The 15831-nt window shown below is 48.2% G+C and overlaps 1 protein-coding gene across 4 annotated transcripts in view; it reads left to right on the top strand.

Moving 5' to 3' along the window:
• LOC121004481 (gastrula zinc finger protein XlCGF57.1-like) overlaps positions 1 to 15831 on the top strand; it is a 263952-nt gene that overhangs the window by 147003 nt on the left and 101118 nt on the right. The window lies entirely within an intron of this gene.

Below are 15831 nucleotides of genomic sequence, written 5' to 3'. Positions count from 1 at the left end.
AATGCAAACTATCCGGATGGATGGGCAACAACTGAAAAGCAGCCTCAATATCCGTTTTAGCGAGCAGGGTGCCCTGCCCGAAACGCCTAACCCACCGCACTGCCGCATCAAAAGACGTGTACGACACAGAGCACAACTCATCAGCTATGCCATCATTCACCGACCCCCCTTGTGGATAGGACAAATGATGAATAAGCCTGAACTTATTGGGCTCCTTTTTAGGCACCAAACCCAACGGGGACACCCACAAATCAGGCAAAGGACACTCCTTAAAGGGGCCTACAACCCTGCCAGCCGCCACCTCCTTCTCAATCTTATCCCTCACCACACCCGGATGGCGCAACGCTGAGGTCAAATTCCGAGCCGACACACTCGGCCCAACTAAACTACACGGAATCACGAAACCCCCAGTAAACCCCGCCAACAACAACCGAGCTACCTACCTATTTGGATACCTCCTTAAATAGGGCTCCATCTCTTCCACCCTCACCGGCGTCACCCCTCTTCTGCGTAGCCTCGGGTCCCTTACCCTTCCCTCCCCTGAAACACCGCGACAAACTATCGGAGCCACCGCAACCGGAGCACTCATGCTTGTACCGGCAGTCTGACAAGAACCTGCAATGTCCTTCATTATACTGCCAGCAACAACCCCTTCTATTTCCCCCTTGAAACTCCGAGGCCGAGGGACCCCCGGCTGATCCCCGAAAGGGCTGAGAACCTCCCCTAGGCGCCGCCATCAACCGCATCCAGAGACTAATGTCCTTATGGTCCCACCGTATGCTAGGCCTGACCGCCTTCCGCTGCCGGAACTGCTCATCATACCTAAGCCACGCCACACCCCCATACGTCAGATGAGCCTCCCCTATCGCGCCCATATAGCAAAACAGTGCAGAGCAATGTTCAGGCGATTTTTCCCGAACCACGCTGGCCAAAATCGCAAAGGCTTGAAGCCAATTCTGAAACGTACGCGGGATCAATCTATACCGCCTCCTTTCTTCCTCCTCTTTCTTACTCTGGTCCGGTTTACTCCTGTCTAAATTAAATTTCTCCAAAGGAAGCAATGAGAATATTTCTACATATTCATCCTTCCATATCTTGTCCCTAATGTCCTGCTTCAAGTGAGCCCCCAGCGGTCCCTCAAAACACACATATATCTCCCCCTTCGCTGCGTCCTCCACCGAACTCCATCCCCCACGTCACCTCTAACTCCCGCCACCGCCCCTGAACCTGAGGCCTGCAAACCGACAGCGGAGACACTCTCCCCGGCCCCAATAGAACCGTGTACCATCCCCTGATCCAACGCCCCCAACGCCTGCACGGACCCCCAAACAGACGCCGGGGATGCAGGAGCCCCGGTCCCCAACCGTGACAGCAAAGACAGCATACCAGACAATCCCGAGCTAAAACTTCTGCCCCCCCCCCCCCACTATGCTGTACTGCACTCCCAACCGGCTCCTGACACGACGTCATCTCACCTGGCCGATCCACTCTCAGACACTCCCACCGGCGTGCTCGCTCCGCATGGCACGGCGTCCTCCAGCATAGAAACGTCTCTTCCGCTTGCTGTGACGTCCACTCCTGGATCCAGTTCGCCCTCCTCCAACTGTGATGCCTCCCCCTCCTGCAGCTGACGTGAGGGGAGGGTAACAATCCTACTCCTTGTCGTGTGGGCCTCATCACCTGGCCGCAGTCTATCCATCCTTCCTGCCCCCACCTGATAAGACTCTGCAGCAGCTGCACTGCAAGCTGCCTCTCCATGCCACTGCTCAGGGGGCGGAGCCACATTATCCCATCCATCAACTGCTTGGGTGCAATGTCGCCGACCCACCACTAGGGGCAGCGACGTACTCTCCTCCATACCAGCCCCTGCGCGCTCACTGGACTCCTCACTCCGCAACTGCCGGCCCGGATACATCCGCCGCATCGCAGGAGACCCAACAACTTCCACCGCCGGAAGGCCAAAACCATGAGACGGCCTGGCCGCACTGCCTCCTCGTGCCTCAGCTAAGGCCCTCCTGGCTCGCTCCCCGCGCGGGACATCTCGCGGGGATGCAGCCGCATGCGAACACACACTCCGCCCTGCTGAATAGGAGACAGGTCTGGGACGAACCCGGCCCTCTCCCGCCGGCCCGCCACGCGATACCGGATTCCTCCCGCTGCGCCTGAGAGTCTGACTGGCCACGGACACCTCAGACCGCAGCGGAGGGTCCCTGGCGGGGCTCCTAATGCGTCGGCGGACCCGAGGGGTAGATTCAGGACTCAAGCGCTCAGGGGGGACCGATCTCTTGTCCTTGACAGCGCGAGCAGCCACAACCGGAGGCGGAGGGGGGGTTAAGAGCAGCCTGAATGGTCTGCTGTAGGAACTCCATCCCATGTACCTCCACCGCGGCCCACACCGACGCCAAAAGTTCATCCATGGAGGCCATGACACCACAAAAACTCGCTGGCTCTAGCTGGCAACTGACCAGTAGCCCCTCCCTCAGTAACTTATATACCGCCCGCCAAACTACCAGCTCCTCCCCACTTAATTCAGCAAACCAGCCCCCCACCATGCACCATCCCAGCAGCATTAACCCCCTCCTAGCCTATGGTCTTCCCCCTAAGTCAGTACGCCCTACGCTATGTCTGCCCCTCGCTCCGTTGCTATTATTTTCTTTGCTCTTTGCGTTTCTTCATACTTGTTAAAAACGCTGTTTTAATGTCGGTTGGCGCTGTCCCTCATTCAGGCTTAAAGTCAAGGGGGCAGCGGTCTCCTTGCTTCAAGTAAGGCTAAGCCCGCCCCTTACCCCTCCTCTCTACAATTAGATGGACATGCTGCCGTGATCGCGCTCTTCTAGCGCATGCGCGGTACGCTGCCTGTTACAGTGTGGCGGCCAGGTGCGCGCGCGATCGAACTGTCCAGCGCATCCGCAGTCAGCAAAATGCAGGCGGGTGAGTGAGGATCGCGCTGTAACAGGCAGCATACCGCACATGCGCTAGAAGAGCGCGATCCCGGCATCACGGCAGCATGTCCATCTAATTGTAGAGAGGAGGGGTAAGGGGCGGGCTTAGCTTTACTTGAAGCAAGGAGACCGCTGCCCACTTGACTTCAAGCCTGACTCGGGGACAGCGCCAACCGACATTAAAACAGCGTTTTTAACAAGTATGAAGAAGCACAAAGAGGAAAGAAAAACATGATTCGCAACACACTGGGGGATACTGTAAGGTACTGTGGTCGGTTTAATATGCGTTTTGCAGGTGACTGGCTCCCTTTAAAAAAATCTTACTCACTCACTATAGTATTGCCCTAATTGTACAGGGTGGGCCATTTATATGGATACACCTTAATAAAATGGGAATGGTTGGTGATATTAACTTCCTGTTTGTGGCACATTAGTATATGTAAGGGGGGAAACTTTTCAAGATGGGTGGTGACCATGGCGGCCATTTTGAAGTCGGCCATTTTGAATCCAACTTTTGTTTTTTCAATAGGAAGAGGGTCATGTGACACATCAAACTTATTGGGAATTTCACGCGAAAAACAATGGTGTGCTTGGTTTTAACGTACCTTTATTCTTTCATGAGTTATTTACAAGTTTCTCTTTGTTTACAGCCATTGACATGTCGCCGAGGTTAACACGCGAGGAGCGGATAGAAATTGTGTTGATGTCTGGTGAACGCAGTAACCGGGTCATTGCAGGAGATTTCAATGCAAGACACCCTACGAGACCACCCATCTCCCATGCTACAGTTAGCAAACTGCTTGCTAAGTTTCGTGAAACTGGTTCAGTGTTGGATTTGCCAAAATGTGGACGCATGAAATCTGTCTCTAATGAAGAAACATCACTGACTGTCCTAGCTTCATTCAGCAAGAGCCCACAGCGTAGCACTCGCCGCATGTCACTGGAGAGTGGCATTAGTCGAACATCCCTTCGGCGGATATTAGCTACTCACAAATGGCACCCTTACAAACTCCAGCTACTGCAGCATCTCAACAAGGATGACCCAGATCGGCGCACTGAATTTGCAGAATGGGCAAAACAAAAATTGGAACAGGACCCACAGTTTACGCAGAAGATTTTGTTCAGTGATGAGGCAAACTTTTATGTGAATGGTGAAGTTAACAAACAAAACCACCGCTATTGGTCTGACACTTACCCACATTGGAACAAAAAGATTGATGGTATGGTGTGGTATATGGGGTACAAAGATAGTGGGGCCATTCTTCATCAATGGAAACCTCAAGGCCACTGGATATGTGAAATTGCTATATGATGATGTGTTTCCCTCTTTATGCACTGAAGCTGGCACGTTCCCTGAGTTTTTCCAGCAAGATGGTGCACCACCACATTATGGGTGTCAGGTCCGAGCATTCCTAGATGAACAGTTTCCTGGAAAGTGGATTGGTCGTCGTGGGCCAGTTGAATGGCCCCCAAGGTCTCCCGATCTGACCCCCTTAGACTTTTATCTTTGGGGTCATCTGAAGGCAATTGTCTATGCGGTGAAGATACGAGATGTGCAGCACCTGAAACTACGGATACTGGAAGCCTGTGCTAGCATTTCTCCTGCGGTGTTGCTATCAGTGTGTGAAGAGTGGGAGAAGAGGGTTGCATTGACAATCCAACACAATGGGCAGCACATTGAACACATTTTATAAGTGGTCAGAAACTTGTAAATAACTCATGAAAGAATAAAGTTACGTTAAAACCAAGCACACCATTGTTTTTCTTGTGAAATTAGTTTAATGTGTCACATGACCCTCTTCCTATTGAAAAAACAAAAGTTGGATTCAAAATGGCCAACTTCAAAATGGCCGCCATGGTCACCACCCATCTTGAAAAGTTTCCCCCCTCACATATACTAATGTGCCACAAACAGGAAGTTAATATCACCAACCATTTTAATTTTATTAAGGTGTATCCATATAATGGCCCACCCTGTACATCCTTCACAGTAGTTTTGTACAGATGTTTGCCCCCTCACAGTAGTTATGCCCACATTGCGCCCTCTCACAGTAGTTATGCCCAAATTGTGCCCTCTCACAGTAGTTATGCCCTCTCTGTGTCCCTTTCGCAGTTGTTATGTCCTTTTTGTGCCACTTCACAGAAACAATCCACATTGTGTCCCCTTCATAGTAATAATCCCCAGTGTGCCCCCTTCACAGTAATAATGCCCTCTGTGCCCCCTTCATTGTAGTAATGCTCTCTGGCTCTGTGCCCCCTCCATAGTATAAATGCCCAATGTGCCCCCTTCACATTAGTAATGCCCTCTGTGCTCCCTCCATAGAAGTAATGCCCCCTGTGCCCTCTCCATAGTAATAAAGTTATCTGTGCCCCCTCCATAGTGATAAAGCCCTCTGTGCCCCCTCCATAGTGATAAAGCCCTCTGTGCCCCCTCCATAGTGATAAAGCCCTCTGTGCCCACTTTGTATTAAAAAAACACAAAATAAAAACACAGTAACTACTCACCTTGTCCCGTTCCTGAAGATCACAGTCCTCTCTCCCCTGCAGGCACAGATCGCTCTGCAGCACTGTGTGGGAGGAGATTATGCAGATTTCCGGGCTGCAGGCTCCACCCACACAGGCTGGCAGCTCGATCTGTGTCTGCAGGGTGAATGGTGGAGCGGGTAGAAGTCTTCCTGCTTCACCATTCAGAGCGCCGCTGACCTGAAGGAGCGCGGGGAGCTGAGCAGTGAGTGACAGGACCCAGCTCCCTGCACTGCAGCAATGTATTGATGAAAAGCGCTCATTGCTTCTGGCACCCCCCTGAGAGTGGACGCCCGGGGCAGACTGCCCCCACAACCCTCCCAAGTACGCCACTAGAGCCAGTACATTCTAGGCACTTCAGTACTGAACAGGCTACAATATACGGTCTGCCTTGAGGACCTCAAAGAAGCCTATATTGTCATATACAGGCTAGACTGAATAAATGGATCTCTGAAACCTCAAAGGAGCCAGTACATTGTAGGCACTTCAGTGCTGAAGAAACTAGAATGTATGGGTAATGAGACTCTCCAAGGAGGCCGCACATTCTAGGCTCTTCAGTAAAGACTAGTCTAATATGTACAGGCTGCATGGAGAAGAATCAAAGGCGCCCATACATTCTAGCATAACTCCCAACCGTCCCAGATTGCAGTGGCTGTCCCGCGGTCCTGGTACGGGGAGCTATGTCCCACTTTGTGGCAGCTGTCCCCGCTTCCACAGAGACAGCTGCCTGTATTATGATGAAGCAGAGATCCGGCATCAGCTCCCTGCCTCATCACCCCTCCCCCTGCCGGCTCTCCACACCTCTAGTCTATGCAGGGGGCGGGGCTGGTTGGCAGTCAGCCTCGGCTCCGCCTCCTCCACAGACCAGAGCAGCCGATGTCCTGCTGCTGTTACTAGGAAGAAGGTAAGTATGTCGTTTATTTTTTTTTTTCACTTTCTGTGAGCGGCACAATGTGGGCATATTACTGGGGAGCACAATGTGGGCATATTACTGGGGAGCACAATGTGGGCATAAAACTGGGGAGCACAATGTGGGCAAAATAGTGGGAGCACAATGTGGGCACATTACTGGGGCACAATGTGGGCAAATAATGGGGGCACATTACTGGGGCACAATGTAGGCACATTACTGGGGGCACAATGTGGGCATATTACTGGAGGGCACAATGTGGGCATATTACTGGGGCACAATGTGGGCAAATACTGGGGGCACAATGGGGGCACATTACTGGGGCACAATGTAGGCACATTACTGGGGGCACAATGTGGGCAAATACTGGGGGCACAATGGGGGCACATTACTGGGGCACAATGTAGGCACATTACTGGGGGCACAATGGGGGCATATTACTGGGGGGCACAATGTGGGCATATTACTGGAGGGCACAATGTGGGCATATTACTGGGGTGCACAATGTGGGCATATTACTGGGGGCAAAGCTGGGCATATTACTGGGGGCACATAATTGGGCATAATTCTGTGAGGACACAATGTGGGCATAAATACTGTGCGGTGGCATGAAGGGGGAATAATTACTATGTGGGAGCATTAACCACCTCCGGACCGCTGTACGCACAGACGCGTCCTGGAGGTGGTTGTTTAATTCCTCCTGGACGCGCCGGCGCGTCCTCTCGCGAGACGCGAGATTTCGCTCCAAGCCGGCCCGCGCATGCGCATCGCGGGCCGGCAAAAGTTAAAGAACAAGTTCGTCACCAGCCTGCCAGCAATGATCATTGGCTGGCAGGCTGGCGATTTTTAAAAAATCCAATCACAAGCCATATAACAGATCATATTAGTAAATATGATCTGTTATATGGCTTCTCTGCTCCTCTGCTGGTCCTTTTCGTCGGTTGGATCCAGCAGAGAAGCAGACATCACTGTGAGTACACACCAAACACTGCCCTTAGCCCCTGATCACCATCCATCACCCCCATCATCCAAATTAACCCCTTGATCGCCCCCTGTCAATCACTTAGTGAAAGACAAAAAGTGATCAGTGTAAACTGACACTTTTTTTTTTCACTAGTATTGGCTGTTAGGTTTTAGGGATAGTTTAGGCCCCTTGGTTAGGTAGTTAGCATCAGTTAGCGCCCACCCCACCGCACCGCAGTCACTTTTATTCGCTGTTTAGCGTATCGCTAATCAGCATTTGTACTTTTATAGTATCTGTAAGTGATCAAAACTGATCACGGTCAGATCTATAATAGTATTAGTGTCACTTTAGTTTCCCCTCCACCCAAAACGCAGTGTTTGCCCGATCAGGCCTGATCGGTCGCCCACACGTGCGTTCACCCACGCCCGCCCCACCGCAGTGACAAAAAATTTTTTTTTTTTGATCACTGCACATTCACTTTACACGCTCTGCGGCGATAAAAAAATCAGTTTTGATATTTTTTATCAACCGCAGCGGCCTCCGGTACTTCGCTAGCCTCCCCTTTGTAAGACAGGCTTGCTTTTTTTCTTGGGTAGTCTCAGGGAATACCCCTAAATTTAGTAGTCCAAATGTCAAACAGGGGGTATTCTTCTGAAGAGGCCTACAGGATTCTGACCCAGTCGGATGAGGAGTGGGAACCCTCATCTGACGAATCTAGCGGGTCAGAATATGAACCTGTAGAAAGCAGTGGCTCTCTGACCCAAAGTTCGGACGAGGAGGTTGAGGTCCCTGGCAGCACCAGGCGTACCCGGCCCCGTGTCGCTAGACCACAGGTTATGCAGGATCCGCTTCAAGAGCAGCAGAGTGGGGCTGTCGCTGCCGGATCACGTGGTGAGGCATACACCAGCAGCGCAGCCCTTCCTGGACCTAGTACCAGCACTGCCGTACAACCTGGTGAAGTAGCGAGCACCAGAAGGGCAGTTGAAGCTGGTACGGTGGAACGTGCACTAGTTACCCCGTCGCAGCCACCGCACAGACAGGCCCGTAGAGCCCCTAGAATCCCTGAGGTGCTGGCAAACCCTGATTGGCAGTCACCAACTTCAGCCGCACCAGTAGTTCCCCCTTTCACCGCCCAGTCTGGAGTTCGGGTTGAGACGGCTCAGATCAGTACGGCCCTGGGATTTTTTGAGCTGTTCTTGACTGCGGAGCTCTTGGACTTAGTCGTGGCAGAGACCAACCAATATGCCACACAATTTATAACCGCAAACCCGGGAAGCTTTTATGCCCAGCCTTTCCGGTGGAAACCAGTCCAAGTTTCCGAACTTAAAATTTTTCTGGGCCTTCTCCTCAACATGGGCCTGACAAAAAAGCATGAATTGCGGTCATATTGGTCAACGCACCCAATTCATCACATGCCCATGTTCTCTGCTGCTATGTCCAGGACACGATTTGAGGCCATCCTGCGTTTCCTGCACTTTAGCGACAACACCACCTCCCGTCCCAGAGGCCACCCAGCTTTTGACCGGCTCCACAAAATTCGGCCCCTCATAGACCATTTCAACCAGAAATTTGCAGATTTGTATACCCCTGAGCAAAACATCTGCGTAGACGAGTCCCTAATACATTTTACCGGGCGCCTTGGCTTCAAACAATACATCCCAAGCAAGCGTGCCCGGTATGGGGTCAAATTGTATAAGCTCTGTGAAAGGGCCACAGGCTATACCCACAAATTTCGGATCTATGAGGGAAAAGATCAGACCCTGGAGCCGGTCGGTTGCCCTGACTACCTGGGGAGCAGTGGGAAGACAGTCTGGGACTTGGTGTCACCCTTTTTCGGCAAGGGGTACCATCTTTATGTGGACAATTTTTACACAAGTGTGGCCCTCTTTAGGCATTTGTTTCTAGAACGGATTTGCGCCTGTGGCACCGCGCGAACTAGTCGCGTGGGCTTCCCCCAACGGCTTGTAACCACCCGTCTTGCAAGGGGGGAGAGGGCTGCCTTGTGTAACGAAGAACTGCTCGCGGTGAAATGGAGAGACAAGCGTGACGTTTACATGCTCTCCTCCATTCACGCAGACACGACAATACAAATTCAAAGGGCAACCCGTGTCATTGAAAAGCCCCTCTCAGTCCACGACTATAATTTGCTCATGGGAGGGGTGGACTTCAATGACCAGATGTTGGCTCCCTATTTAGTTTCCCGCAGAACCAGACGCTGGTATAAGAAGGTGTCTGTATATTTAATTCAATTGGCGCTCTACAATAGTTTTGTTCTCTACAGTAAGGCTGGGAGAACACGATCCTTCCTCAAATTCCAGGAAGAGATCATCGAGAACCTCCTTTACCCAGGAGGTTCCGTGGCCCCATCCACCAGTGTAGTTAGCCGTATACACGAGCGACATTTCCCCAGTGTCGTTGCTGGTACCTCAACCCAACCGCCACCCCGAAAAAAATGTCGTGTCTGTAGCAGGAGTGGAATAAGGCGTGACACCCGCTATTTCTGTCCTGACTGTCCGGACCACCCTGCCCTATGCTTAGGAGAGTGTTTCCGGAAGTACCACACACAGGTACACCTAGCATAGGGATCACATCTCACCAGGACAGGCACACAGGGCTATTAGGGCCCTTTCTCTCACAGCTGCTGCAAACCTCTCCTTTCACCTGGGATAAAGTGCATAACGTACTTCGCCACATCTTTGGGCGATTTGCGCTTTGCACATTGTCCCATGGGGAAGGAGAGGTTTGTTCTATAAAGGTAAAAAAAAAAAAACAAAAAAAAAATTACCGGTAAGTAAAAAAGTTAAAAAAGTTTAAAAAAGTTAATATGTTCTGTTCTAAAGTTAATAAAGTTATTGCTTTGCGGCCTGGTTTTTTCTTTTTTGTTTTGTTTTTTTTACCTTCCAGGTGGACCAACCGATCGACCAGCTGCAGCACTGATGTGCATTCGGACAGAAGCATTGCGCTGCTGTCAGATTACACGCAAGTCGGTGTATGCGGCGCTGCAAGACGAGATTTCTCCTCTGCAGTAAAAGATATGTTTGCCGAGGCATATGAGCTGAGGAGGTGGCGGTGTTCATATACTTTGGCAAACACTTTGTATATATAAAAAAAAAAATCCCGGCAATGATTTATTCATCCACATCGATTGATGTGAATGGAGAAATCTGGTTTGCCAGGGCATACGAGCTGAAGTGGGTATGGATGTTGGGCGGAGCTCCTATGTCCTGGCAGACGCCTTTCCCCTCCTTTTTCTTTTTTTGGCAGAGATTTTTTCATCCACATTGATCGATGCGAATGAAGAAATCTGTGCCGTTCATTTTTTTCTTTCAGCCCAGAGGCTGAACGGAAAAAAAAAATCTCATTACCTGTATGCTCAATATAAGGAGAATAGCAGAAACTCCTAATGCTGGGCATACATGTAATGATTGCGGAGACCCTCAAATGCCAGGGCAGTACAAACACCCCACAAATAACACCATTTTGGAAAGAAGACACCCCAAGGTATTCACTGAGGGGCATATTGAGTCCATGAAAGATTGAAATTTTTGTCCCAAGTTAGCGGAAAGGGAGACTTTGTGAGAACTAAATCCAAAAAATCAATTTCCGCTAACTTGTGCCAAAATTTTTTTTTTTCAATGAACTCGCCATGCCCCTCATTGAATACCTTGGGGTGTCTTCTTTCCAAAATGGGGTCACATGTGGGGTATTTATACTGCCCTGGCATTTTAGGGGCCCCAAAGCGTGAGAAGAAGTCTGATATCCAAATGTCTAAAAATGCCCTCCTAAAAGGAATTTGGGCCCCTTTGCCCACCTAGGCTGCAAAAAAGTGTCACACATGTGGTATCTCCGTATTCAGCAGAAGTTGGGGAATATGTTTTGGGGTGTCATTTTACATATACCCATGCTGGGTGAGATAAATATCTTGGTCAAATGCCAACTTTGTATAAAAAAAATGGGAAAAGTTGTCTTTTGCCAAGATATTTCTCTCACCCAGCATGGGTATATGTAAAATGACACCCCAAAACACATTCCCCACCTTCTCCTGAATACGGAGATACCAGATGTGTGACACTTTTTTGCAGCCTAGGTGGGCAAAGGGGCCCACATTCCAAAGAGCACCTTTCAGATTTTACAGGTCATTTACCTACTTACCAGACATTAGGGCCCCTGGAAAATGCCAGGGCAGTATAACTACCCCACAAGTGACCCCATTTTGGAAAGAAGACACCCCAAGGTATTCCGTGAGGGGCATGGCAAGTTCCTAGAATTTTTTATTTTTTGTCACAAGTTAGTGGAAAATGATGATTTTTTTATTATTTTTTTTTCATACAAAGTCTCCTATTCCACTAACTTGTGACAAATTATTTTTTTTTCCATGAACTCACTATGCCCATCAGCGAATACCTTGGGGTCTCTTCTTTCCAAAATGGGGTCACTTGTGGGGTAGTTATACTGCCCTGGCATTCTAGGGGCCCAAATGTGTGGTAAGGAGTTTGAAATCAAATTCAGTAAAAAATGACCTGTGAAATCCGAAAGGTGCTCTTTGGAATATGGGCCCCTTTGCCCACCTAGGCTGCAAAAAAGTGTCACACATCTGGTATCTCCGTACTCAGGAGAAGGTGGGGAATGTGTTTTGGGGTGTCATTTTATATATACCCATGCTGGGTGAGAGAAATATCTTGGCAAAAGACAACTTTTCCCATTTTTTTATACAAAGTTGTCATTTGACCAAGATATTTATCTCACCCAGCATGGGTATATGTAAAAAGACACCCCAAAACACATTCCTCAACTTCTCCTGAGTACGGGGATACCAGATGTGTGACACTTTTTTGCAGCCTAGGTGGGCAAAGGGGCCCATATTCCAAAGAGCACCTTTCGGATTTCACTGGTAATTTTTTACTGAATTTGATTTCAAACTCCTTACCACACATTTGGGCCCCTAGAATACCAGGGCAGTATAAATACCCCACAAGTGACCCCATTTTGGAAAGAAGACACCCCAAGGTATTCCGTGAGGGGCATGGCGAGTTCCTAGAATTTTTTATTTTTTGTCACAAGTTAGTGGAAAATGATGATTTTTTTTTTTTTTTTTTTTCATACAAAGTCTCATATTCCACTAACTTGTGACAAAAAATAAAAACTTCCATGAACTCACTATGCCCATCAGCGAATACCTTGGGGTCTCTTCTTTCCAAAATGGGGTCACTTGTGGGGTAGTTATACTGCTCTGGCATTCTAGGGGCCCAAATGTGTGGTAAGGAGTTTGAAATCAAATTCAGTAAAAAATTACCAGTGAAATCCGAAAGGTGCTCTTTGGAATATGGGCCCCTTTGCCCACCTAGGCTGCAAAAAAGTGTCACACATCTGGTATCCCCGTACTCAGGAGAAGTTGAGGAATGTGTTTTGGGGTGTCTTTTTACATATACCCATGCTGGGTGAGATAAATATCTTGGTCAAATGACAACTTTGTATAAAAAAATGGGAAAAGTTGTCTTTTGCCAAGATATTTCTCTCACCCAGCATGGGTATATATAAAATGACACCCCAAAACACATTCCCCACCTTCTCCTGAGTACGGAGATACCAGATGTGTGACACTTTTTTGCAGCCTAGGTGGGCAAAGGGGCCCATATTCCAAAGAGCACCTTTCGGATTTCACAGGTCATTTTTTACTGAATTTGATTTCAAACTCCTTACCACACATTTGGGCCCCTAGAATGCCAGGGCAGTATAACTACCCCACAAGTGACCCCATTTTGGAAAGAAGAGACCCCAAGGTATTCGCTGATGGGCATAGTGAGTTCATAGAAGTTTTTATTTTTTGTCACAAGTTAGTGGAATATGAGACTTTGTAAGAAAAAAAAAAAAGAAAAAAATCATCATTTTCCGCTAACTTGTGACAAAAAATAAAAAGTTCTATGAACTCACTATGCCCATCTGCGAATACCTTAGGGTGTGTACTTTCCGAAATGGGGTCATTTGTGGGGTGTTTGTACTGTCTGGGCATTGTAGAACCTCAGGAAACATGACAGGTGCTCAGAAAGTCAGAGCTGCTTCAAAAAGCGGAAATTCACATTTTTGTACCATAGTTTGTAAACGCTATAACTTTTACCCAAACCATTTTTTTTTTACCCAAACATTTTTTTTTTATCAAAGACATGTAGAACTATAAATTTAGAGCAAAATTTCTATATGGATGTCTTTTTTTTTGCAAAATTTTACAACTGAAAGTGAAAAATGTCATTTTTTTGCAAAAAAATCGTTAAGTTTCGATTAATAACAAAAAAAGTAAAAATGTCAGCAGCAATGAAATACCACCAAATGAAAGCTCTATTAGTGAGAAGAAAAGGAGGTAAAATTCATTTGGGTGGTAAGTTGCATGACCGAGCAATAAACGGTGAAAGTAGTGTAGGTCAGAAGTGTAAAAAGTGGCCTGGTCTTTCAGGGTGTTTAAGCACTGGGGGCTGAGGTGGTTAAGAGGACTGGGTGGGGTTAGGTGTATAGTTTTGTTTTGGGCGGAGTTAGAGGCGTGGCCTACTGCAGATACAAATTGCTGCGATGTGTCCCTCTTTCTTCATGCTACAATTACATTGGACCCGCTCGCACGTGTTGAGACTCAAAAGCTATATTTTTCAATTGGTCAGAGACCACTAATTGTCTCTAGATTGACACGTGCTCTGGGTTGAGCAGTATTAAAATTTAACATTTATTATGTACCCATAAAATAATTAGAACTCACACTTTAAAATTATCAGTGGTGCCTGTCTTATTGCACTCTTCTGTAGTATAATTATACTGATAGGCCACTAGGGGGCACTATAGTTCTTTTCTCCGGTGATATCTGTGCCCATTCCCCTGAAGACGCCAAGGGAGCTTGGCGAAACATGTCGGGGGGCAGAGTGTTGTACATGTGATTTTAGCCAGTGAAGTGCCATGTCGAGCCAATGTGTATGATATGGATGTTAGTACTTAGTGCCCAGGGAGGACGCTCTTAGTTAAAGGAGCGCACTGTGGAACTAACAGTGCGCAATATAAATAACTGTGGCTACCAGAAAAATCAGATCACAGATATCACCGGAGAAAAGAGCTATAGTGCCCCCTAGTGGCCTATCAGTATAATTATACTACAGAAGAGTGCAATAAGACAGGCACCACTGATAATTTTAAAGTGTGAGTTCTAATTATTTTATGGGTACATAATAAATGTTAAATTTTAATACTGCTCAACCCAGAGCACGTGTCAATCTAGAGACAATTAGTGGTCTCTGACCTCTTTCTTCATGTCCACAGTCTGGAGGTCTGTTCTCGGCATTTCAGCTCTGAAGCGGCCTAGACTGTATGGGCTGCAGTGCAAGACTCCCAGAACTCTGCACCTTCTAGTACAGGGATCTCAAGTCTCCCGGAGGTTCAGGGAGTCTCCCGCTATTAGATAGCGGCTCCCTGACACCCGCATGTGAGACAATATATCCCGGAAAGGTTCACTGATAGCAGAGCAGAGAGATAAGAGAAGTGACAGGACACAGTTTACATTACAGGTTGAATTAACCCTTTAGGGTCAAATTGGCTTCTCAAGGAGATATATATGTTAAAGGCATCCCTTCTTCTGTCTCATTCAGTAGCTATAGAACTATTGAGAGAGATGTATTTTTCTTTAAATACATTTGCACATTTAACCCTCCATTTTAATTATATTATTTACCCCAGTGTTAAATTCACCCCCCCTGGATGCTTGTTTTTTCCCTACAGTGGGGTAGATAATTACACACAGGGTTTTAAAGAATAAACTTCCTGACTCAGACCAAGAGCCGACTCAGCGAGTCAGCAAGTGAAAGGAAGCATCCGCGCATGCGCATTGCGCAACCTAAGCTTCGGTTCACTTGCTTCTTGTCAGCTCAGCGAATGAACCGAAGATTTGATTCATGATTCGGTTCATTTGAATGAACTGATTCAAATGAACCGATTCATGTGAAAGATCCGAACTTCCCATCTCTAGTAGTGATGTCCGGATCATGAACGAATCGTTCTTTTGAATGGATTCAGTTCACTGAACCGGAAGAGTCGGTTCCTCTGACTGAGCCGATCCGAGTGAAACGGCTCAGTCAGATTAGCATAGAGGCGGCAGCAGGCAGTGTAATAGGAGCCGACAGTGGAAGCTGGCCCCGCCCCTCCCTCCAACCAATCAGAGGCAACCAGCAGTCCAGCACTGACTCACAGCACAGGGGGAGTCGCGTGTGAGTTTATTAGTTAAAAGAATCAGAGACTCATTTGATTCTTTGAGTTAAAAGAACCGTGAGTCACCGAGTCCCTGCCAGACTTCCTGCTCTGCGGCTCCCTGTCTCCTGACAAGTCCGTGGGTGGGGGGTGGTTGTATAGTATTGCATGTAGCAGAGCTGTGTGTGTATAGGGGGGTATAGTATTGCATGTAGCAGAGCTGTGTGTATAGGGTGCTATGGGGTGGTATAGTATTGCATGTAGCAGAGCTGTGTGTG

Source organism: Bufo bufo, chromosome 6 (assembly GCF_905171765.1).
Source record: "Bufo bufo chromosome 6, aBufBuf1.1, whole genome shotgun sequence".
Classification (NCBI taxonomy): domain Eukaryota; kingdom Metazoa; phylum Chordata; class Amphibia; order Anura; family Bufonidae; genus Bufo; species Bufo bufo.
This window is presented reverse-complemented; position numbering and strand designations above follow the sequence as displayed.